This window comes from Schistocerca americana, chromosome 3, assembly GCF_021461395.2.
Source record: "Schistocerca americana isolate TAMUIC-IGC-003095 chromosome 3, iqSchAmer2.1, whole genome shotgun sequence".
NCBI lineage: Eukaryota > Metazoa > Arthropoda > Insecta > Orthoptera > Acrididae > Schistocerca > Schistocerca americana.
In genome coordinates, this window is record NC_060121.1 from 616,777,406 (window position 1) to 616,786,843 (window position 9,438).

At 41.8% G+C, this 9,438-nt stretch overlaps 1 protein-coding gene across 1 annotated transcript in view; it reads right to left on the minus strand.

Moving 5' to 3' along the window:
- LOC124606683 (ATP-dependent translocase ABCB1-like) overlaps window positions 1-7,709 on the minus strand; it is a 222,293-nt gene extending 214,584 nt beyond the window's left edge. Inside the window, exon 1 of the mRNA XM_047138698.1 lies at window positions 7,500-7,709. The gene's annotated coding sequence lies outside the window, so the exon portion shown is untranslated. The remainder of the gene's footprint in view (window positions 1-7,499) is intronic.
- Window positions 7,710-9,438: the final 1,729 nt, after the last annotated feature.

The following is a 9,438-nucleotide window of genomic DNA, read 5'->3' on the forward strand; positions in this document are numbered from 1 at the left end:
AGGAGATAACAAGACTTCGTGGACGACAGTTAACGAAGCGGCACATTAACTATGACACCGGCCTCGTGTGTAGAGGGTTTGGAGCTTAAATTACCGTCTGATTATTCTCACTTTTGTTTGTTGTGCATTCCCTTAATTCATCACTACATTAAAACCAGCCATTGGTCATGTGTTAAACCCTTCACCAGACTGTTTCGAGCAATACAGTCTTAAGTCATATGCACTGACGTTCATCCTGAAACTTTATAATGCCATTTAACCATCTTTTAGGAGGCCAATTTCGGTATCTTGTCTCTTTGATTTATGAAAAGAACTTACTTTGTTCATCCATTTGTTTCGATGCAAATCCCGTCCACTTTGACAGATTTTATCCCGTCCGTTTCAACAGATTTTTAATTAAAAAAAAAATTTCGTCTTCTACTATAGCCGGCTAACTGATCAATTTCTTTCTATTCGTTTAGTAATTTGTGACATGCTCTATTATTTTCTGATGAGCAATCCTCAATTTGTGAAAGGTTTTCACATTAAAATTTAGTATCTAACCGTCACACCTCAAAACTGCTAATACAGACTGATCGATGATAACTTTCCTTTTGAGGCGCAATGGAATCTCATTACAAAAAAAGCCCTATACAGTTTATCAAAACGCTCCCGGCCACTTTTAGTACTCTGTTTATTTTCGGTATTGGTCACCTAGTTGTTGCCTTCAACTCTACTAAAACACAAAAACCTAACAACTGGTTCTATTAATTAGTTGTTAATCTGTGGTATTTTCATTTTGATATCATGACTACACATCATATCAGTCTTAATATTATCGATTTTCATTGCGTAATTTTAAATTTACTCCGTTGTTGAAGCAAGAAGTGCAATCTCATCTGCAAAATGAATATAATTAAGTACTTTCGGCTAATTCGTGTTCTTACTCATAGTATACCAGTTTGTAGTATTGACGCATTCCACTGTAAGCTAGCACAGGGTGAATCAATCCCTGTCTCCAAAGGGCTGTTAGTAAAGGTTTTGCTGAAACCGAGTTAAAATATTTCTCAGTTGTAGACAAAGTGGTAAGTCATGCTCGTTGCTCTGTTCTATAATTTAACTCCCGACTCACAAATGGTCCCCTGTGGAATACTTACTGCTGAAGTCAGATTCTTCCTTTGCTTGATTAAAAGCAAATGTTCCTTCTAAGCTGTTAGTAATATTTATAGGAAATTTCTAGTGCATTTATTGTCTTGTACTTCTCATTTCTTGCCAAACATAATATTTAGACTGTTCTTCCTGTTTTGAGAATGTCCTCCGCAGGCTCTGTGTAAAAAATTTTGCATTTTTCTTTTGTGCAGCTTTTACTCCAACTTTAGACATTTTAGTGCAATACATTCATCTCTGAGTGCCCATTTCAAGTATCTGAGTATTTTGTTGTTGTTCTTGTGGTCTTCAGAGTGAAGACTGGTGTGACACTGCTCCTTACGCTGTTCTGTCCGGTGCAAGCCTCATTCTCTCTGCGTGGCTACTGTACAATACATCCACTTGAAACTGTGTACGGGAATCAAGCATTGCTCTCCCTCTGTACTTTTTACTTCCACACTTCCCTCCAATACAAAATTCACTACTCCTTGATGCCTTAGGACATGTCCAATGAACCTAATCCTGCTTTTAGTCAAGTTGTGTCACAGAGCTCTTTTCTCCCAGATTCATTTCAATACCACTTAATTACTTACCTTATGAAACCACGTAATCGTCAGCAGTCTTTTGTAACACAGTCAATAACTCTGTACTTTCTTCTCGTCAACTGAATATTGTACATAGAGGATTGTGTACCGAGGGAGACAAATGATTTTTTTGGGTACTTCAGCGTAATTACTGCTTCTACAATCACATGAAGGAATGAGCACTAGAAACAGGCATAACCAGCTTCCACCGTTTTCTACAGTTCCTTTTGTTTGTTGTAACCTACAATGTTGTATTTTACGTCGAATTTTACGGTGAGTAAAATGCTATATATTTTTAGAATTATTTATATAATATGTGGACAGTTAATACAATCTTCGTTGACAGTACACCATCTTGTACCTTGAAACACAAGGTCTTTTACCATCGAATATGCGATGCTTGCGAAAGAAGTAAGTTTATTCAATGCCTTAAATATTTTACCTGTCCTGAAAAGGGAGCCGGCCGTTGTGGCCGAGCGGTTCTAGGCGATTCAGTCCGGAACCGCGCTGCTGCTACGGTTGCAGGTTCGAATTCTGCCTCGGGCATGGATGTGTGTGATGTTCTTAGGTTAGTTAGGTTTAAGTAGTTCTAAGTCTAGGGGACTGATGACGTCAGATGTTGTCCCATAGTGCTTAGAGCCATTTGAACCGAAAAGAGCAATTTGTTTTAGTTTACAACAGCTTCTACACTATGTGGTCAAAAGTATCCGGACACCCCCAAAAACAAACGTTTTTCATATTAGGTGCATTGTGCTGCCACCTACTGCCAGGTACGCCATAACAGCGACCTCAATAGTCATTAGACATCGGTAGAGAGCAGAATGGGGGGTTCCGCGGAACTCACGGACTTCGAACGTCACTTGGGTGTCATTTGTATCGTATGTCTGTACTTGAGATTTCCACACTCCTAAACATCCCTAGGTCCACTGTTTCCGATGTGATAGTGAAGTGGAAACGTGGACACGTACAGCACAAAAGCGTACAGACCGGCCTCGTCTGTTGGCTGACAGAGACCGCCGACATTTGAGGAGGGTAGTAATGTGTAATAGGCAGACATCTATCCAGACCATCACACAGGAATTCCAAACTGCGTCAGGGGCCACTGGAAGTACTATGACAGTTAGTCGGGAGGTGAGAAAACTTGGATTTCATGGTCGAGTGGTTGCTCATAAGCCACACACCACGCCGGTTAATGCCAAACGAAGCCTCGCTTGGTGTAAGGTGAGTAAACATTGGACGATTGAACAGTGGAAAAACGTTGTGTGCAGTGACGGAACACGCTACACAATGTGGCGATCCGATGGCAGGGTGTAGGTATGGCGAATGCATGGTGAACATCATCTGCCAGCGTGAGTGCCAACAGTAAAATTCGGAGGCGGTGGTGTTATGGTGTGGTCGAGTTTCTCATGGAAGGTTCTTGTACCTCTTGTTGTTTTGCGCGGCACTATCACAGCACAGGCCTACACTGATGTTTCAAGCAAAATGGTTCAAATGACTCTGAGGACTTAACATAAGAGGTCATCAGTCCCCTAGATCTTAGAACTACTTAAACCTAACTAACCTAAGGACATCACACACATCCATGCCCGAGGCAGGATTCGAACCTGCGACCGTAGCGGTCGCGCGGTTCCACACTGAAGTGCCTAGAACAGCTCGGCCACTCCGGCCGGAGATGTTTCAAGCACCTTCTTTCTTCCCACTGTTGAAGAACAATTCGGTGATGGCGATTGCATCTTTCAACACGATCGAGCACTTGTTCGTAATGCACGGCCTGTGGCGGAGTGGCTAAACGACAGTAGCATCCCCGTAATGCTGACCTGAATCCTATAGAACACCTTTAAGATGTTTTGGAAGGCTGACTTCGTGCCAGACCTCACCAACCGACATCGATACCTCTCCTCAGTGCAGCACTCTGTGAAGAATGGGCTGCCATTCCCCAAGAAACCTTCCAGCACCTGATTGAACCTATGCTTGCGAGAGTGGAAGTTGTTATCAAGGCTAAGGGTGGGCCAACACCGTATTGAATTCCAACACTACCGATGGAGGGCTTGTAAGTCATTTTTAGCCAGATGTCCGGATACTTTTGTGACATAGTGTTTTTCTAAGTGTATTTAAATTTTAACTGTTTCACATAATACTTGTGTTTAGTTTTATTTCACTAACTGATTACTGGTGTATAGTAGAGTAATAATTATCAGATAGACTGTTAAATACAGCAGTGACAAGATTTTGTCGAGTGCAGTGTTTTTAAATTTCTATCGAACATTTGTTCCTAGGTACATGACCATGTTATACCCAGGAACAAACTTCCATATTTGGAAAAAACCTTAATTTTCTGGAGTAGTTTTTGTAATTTCAGTACATAAAAAGTGAATGTCACAATTTAAAAATGGAATGAGAAAATATATTAAAGTTCTAGACCAATAGTGCATACTGGAAACAATTCCTTATCTGTGTACGCTAATTTGTTCGTAAACAACATTTTTCATAGAAACGCCGCTTCACATTGCGGTTTTAGTAGACGTCGTACAGAGAAATGTGAACAATTTTGAAAGTCTATACCTTGAAGCTGTGGATGGAGTGAAATGTCCAAAAAGTAAAATGTGTTTAGTATTCCCAGAATGTTCCCTTGGCTGACCTCACTCGCACATTCAAGCCCATATCGACTCGTGGATGTTTATTGTAACCATTCTTCTCATTGGTCTGATGCGGCCGCAACGAATTCCTCTACTGTAGCAACCTCTGCATCTCACAGTAAGCTCTTGCCCGAAATATTCAATTATTTGTTGTATGAATTCGAATCTCTGTCTTTCTCTGCAGTTCTTACCCGCTACAACCATATAGTACCATGGAATCTATTCCCCAATTCTTAACTCATGTCCTATCGTCCTGTCCCTTCTTCTTTTCAATGTTTTCCGCATGATCCTTTCTTCACCGATTCTGCGGAGAACTTCCTCAGTCTTAAGTTATCAGTCCACCTAATTTTCAACATTTGTCTGCAGCCCTGCAACTCAAACGCTTCGATTCTCGTCTGTTCCAATTTTTTCGCAGTGCATGATTCACTACCATACAATGCTGTTCTCCAAACGAACATTCTCTGAAATTTCTTCCTCAAATTATGGTCAGTTTCATATTAGCAAAGTCGCCTTGGAAGGGAATGCAGTTCTCACCTATGTTACTTCACTTTTTGTGTCCTCCTTGTTTCATTTATCATGGATTATTTTGCTACTAAGATAGCAGAATACCTTAACTTCGTCTACTTCGTGATCATCAATTCTGATATTAACCTTTTCGACATTCTTATTTCTACTGTTGCTCATTACTTACGTCATACTTCGGTTGACTCTATATTGTGTAATAATTAGACAGCTGATTCACTTCAACAAATACTGTTATTCTTCTTGGGACTGATGACCTCAGATGTTATGTCCCATAGTGCTTAGAGCCGTTTTTGTAATTCTTCTTCATTTTCTCAGCGAATCTTTCCACTGATATCTTTTCAAGCTGAATTTTAATCCGACTCTTGAGCCTTTCATTCGTTTCCATCACTGCTTCTCCTCTGTACAGATTGAACTGTAGGGGCGAATGACTGCATTCCTGTCTTACACCAATTTTAATCCGAGTACTTCACTCTTGGTCTTCCAGTCTCACTGTCTCTCTTGATTCTCGTATATTACCGTCTTTCCCTATAGCTTCCTCCTATCTTTGTCAGAATTTCGAACATCTTGCACCATTTGACATTGTGAAACACTGTTTGTGGATGGACGAGTCTTATGAACGTTTCTTGATTTTTCTTCAGTCTTGCTTTGGTTATCAGATGCAACGTTAAGATCTGTCTCTAGTGCCCTTACCTCTTCTAGAGACAACCTGATCATCATCTCACAGATTATTAGTTTTCTTTTTTTTATTATTCTGTATATTATTCTTTCTAACAAATTGAATGCATGAGCTCTTAGATCATGCGTTATTTCTGGTATCTATCAGCCCTCTTCGGTATTGTGTAGATGTTATTTTCCCGAAAGTATGGTGGTATTTCGAGTCTCTCATAGATTCTACCCACCAACCAGAGTAGCCCATTGGTTCCCACTTCCTCCAGTGACTTCAGAAATTCCGATGGAATATTATCTATCCCTTCTGGCTTATTTGATCTCAAGTCTGCCAAACTCTTTTGAATTCTAATACTGGATTACCTATCTCTTCCACATCAACTCCAGTTTCTTTTTCTATCACATATGAGACAATTCATCCCCCTCACATAGGTCTTAGGTGTACTTTGTTCACCTGTCCACTCCATCCTTCAAACCCGCTTGTGGTCATCCAGTTTTAGGTTTTCCATGATTTCCCTAAATTGCTTAAGGCTAATGCCAGAGTGGTTCCTTTAAAAAGTCAACGCCAATTTCCTTCTCCATCCTTCCCCAAACCGAGCCTGTGCTCCGTCGCTTAACCAACTTCTTGTCGACGGAATGTTAAACACTAATCTCCTCCCTCCCTCCACCACTCTCTCCTCTGCGTTTAACAGTGGGATTCTCATTGATCCCTTAATGCTGTATTTCACCAAACGTTGTTTTAATTTTTCTATATGCTGGATCAGTCTTTCCGTCGATCATTTGTCTTTTCGATTTCTTCACACATTTCCTGCAGCCATTTGCCTCGCCTTCCCTGAATTTCACATGTTATTTCACTCCTAAGTGATTTTTGTTTGTGTATTCCTGTCTTTACCTGAACTTTTTTTATCTCCTTCTTTCGTCGATCAATATTTCTTCGCAGTTACCTTCCTTTCTGCTGTTTTCTGATTTTATGTCTCACACTTCCAGTTTCTTGAAAATTTTTGTAATTTTTGAAAAAGACACATCATGAGATCCTGGCATGGCCAGGATACCTTTCAGATTACGGCTGAGGTGAAACACAAAAGACTGTTGTGGTTCTAGCGCACAAATAGACACACGAACCAAACTTAAATTATGAGAATTATGAGTCTGCTTACATTGGGTACAGTGGAACTTTTTTTTTTCTTTTTTTTCCCCCTAAGGCGTGACAGTGAATTGCGGCGGGCGCTATTAATTTTGTCACTATTCGATCAAGCAACACACGCATTGTTGAAATCGAGTTTAGAAATTCTTTTCAGCGTCACGGAAACAGTTTATTGTATCATTAAAAACGGGATAGGTAGGTACTTTAATTCGGCGGTTATAAATGTTGAAACATGCCTTGATTACTTGAAAACATTCGCCAATTTTTTGGTATGACTAGGTGGGAACCACATTCCTTCTGGGTATATTTAGCGTTGCCTGTCTTAGATACCTCGCACTTTGTATGTTAGTGTAGGAAAGAACGTGGCTTCGTTAAGGGGTCAACATTCGAGAGATAGTGTCAGAGTTTCTGTTGTATCAATTTAATATCTCTAAGGTAACGACTGAGAAACACTAGAAGACGTACTGAGATGTGCAGGGAGCCATTACTCTCCCTTTCCACTAGCGAGTGCCGGCCGGGGTGGCCGAGCGGTTCTAGGCGCTACAGTCTGGAACCGCGTGACCGCTACGGTCGCAGGTTCGAATCCCGCCTCGGGCATGGATGTGTGTGATGTCCTTAGGTTAGTTAGGTTTAGGTAGTTCTAAGTTCTAGGGGAATGATGACCTTAGAAGTTAAGTCCCATAGTGCTCAGAGCCATTTTTGAACCACTAACGAGTGAGACAGGAAGGACAGATAACGATCGAAAGTTCTCTCTAACATGTGCAACACAGTGACTTGCTCAGTATTACTGCGCACGAGAACGCTTAGCCCGCGACTCACCAGCCGTTGTGTGCAGCTCTCGGGAGCTTCTGTTCCAGTGCCGGCAGCTGGTACGACTGAGCGGCGTACACTGTTCGGCCGTGAAAACCGTGAGGAGGGTGACCGCCTCTGGCATTCTGCGAATCGGCAGACGGGACTTCCTTGCGAGTCCGTCCGCACACAGCGGACCGCAGTCAGTTGTGTAATCACGGCCGCTCGCCTGCTCTGAGCGCTGGCTGACTCACAACGTGACGGTAACGCCATTTCCTGGAACGCCCCGGACTAGCGATGCGGGCGGCGGAAGGTGTGACGCAACTTAATGTAAGTTGATGTGCCACAACAGCGACGGTAGCACCGTCCGTGTGTCGAGTCCCTGACACACCTATTCCCTGTTCCCGAGTCGACCGCTGATATTGCCGATAAAGCACACCCACGAGGCCATAATTGTTATCTGTCTGCAGCTCTTATCTGTACAGAAATGCCTGTAGCAAACCATTCCCTCGTTACGCTGAGACCAGAGATCGATGTGTCAGCTAATGCAGTTGCCAGTAAAAATGATATCCAATCTCAGTCCACAATACTAGGTACTTAACGCTTATACTTCGAACATGTTTCGATACGTGAAACTTGTTACTGACTATTTTCATCTAGACATCTAGTGACATGGTGCTAATAAAAAGCTGACCGTTGGCTTTTTGTAGTCTTTTTCATATAGCCTATGCTGGTTGCTTCTCCTAAGACCTGTCAGGAGCTGGTGTTTTCTGGGAGATATTTTTAGTTTGGTTTACCCAATGTGTTCAACGAGTCACTCCATTCCACACCTCTAAGGCAGATGAACAACCTGTAAGGTCTATGATACGCATTGGATCTCATCATAGCAAAGTGTCATGATGATCTCTCCATTGGCAAAATATTCCGGGATAGTCCCCCATTCCGATCTCCTTGAGGGGATTCCCAAGGGCAAGATGACCATGAGGAAAAGATTGAATAACCAACGAAAAGATAACGTTCTACGAGTAGGGGCGTGAAATGTCAGAAGCTTGAACGTGGTAGGAAAGCTAGAAAATCTGAAAAGGGAAATTCGAAGGCTCAATCTAGTTATAGTGGGGGTCAGTTAAGAGAAGTGGAAAGAAGACAAGGATTTCTGCTCGGATGAGTATAGGGTAATATTAACAACAGCAGAAAATGGTATAACGGGAGTAGGATTCCTTATGAAGAAAAAGGTAGGGCAAAGAGTGCGTTACAGCGAACAGTTCAGTGACAGGGTTGTTCTTGTCAGAATCGATAGCAAACAAACACCAACAAGTTCAGGTATACATGCCGATGTCGCAAGCTGAAGATGAAGAGACAAAGAAAGTATATGCGGATATCGAAAGGGTAATACAGTACATAAAAGGAGATGAAAAGCTGATAGTCATGGGGGACGGGAATGCAGTTGTAGGGGAAGGAATAGAAGGTTGCAAGAGAATATGGGCTTGGGAAAAGGAATGAGAGAGGAGGAAGACTAATTGAGTTCTGTACTAAATTTCATCTAGTAACAGCGAAAACTCTGTTCAAGAATACAAGAGGAGGACGTACACTTGGAAAAGGCCGAGCGATAGGGGAAGATTTCAGATCGATTAAATCATTATCAGACAGAGATTCCGAAATCAGATACAGGAGCAGATATAGACTCAGATAACAAGAGGAGACTGAAGTTCAAGAGATTACTCAGGAAGAATCAATACGCAAAAAAGTGGGATACAGAAGCACTAAGGAATGACGAGATACGGTTGAAGTTCTCTAAGACTATAGATACAGCAATAAGGAATAGCTCAGTAGGCAGCACAGTTGAAGAGGAATGGACATCCCTAAAAAGAGGAATCACCGAAGTTGGAAAGAAAAACGTAGGTACAAAGAAGGTAACTGCGAAGAAACCATGGGTAACAGAAAAAATACTTCAGTTGATCGATGAAAGAAG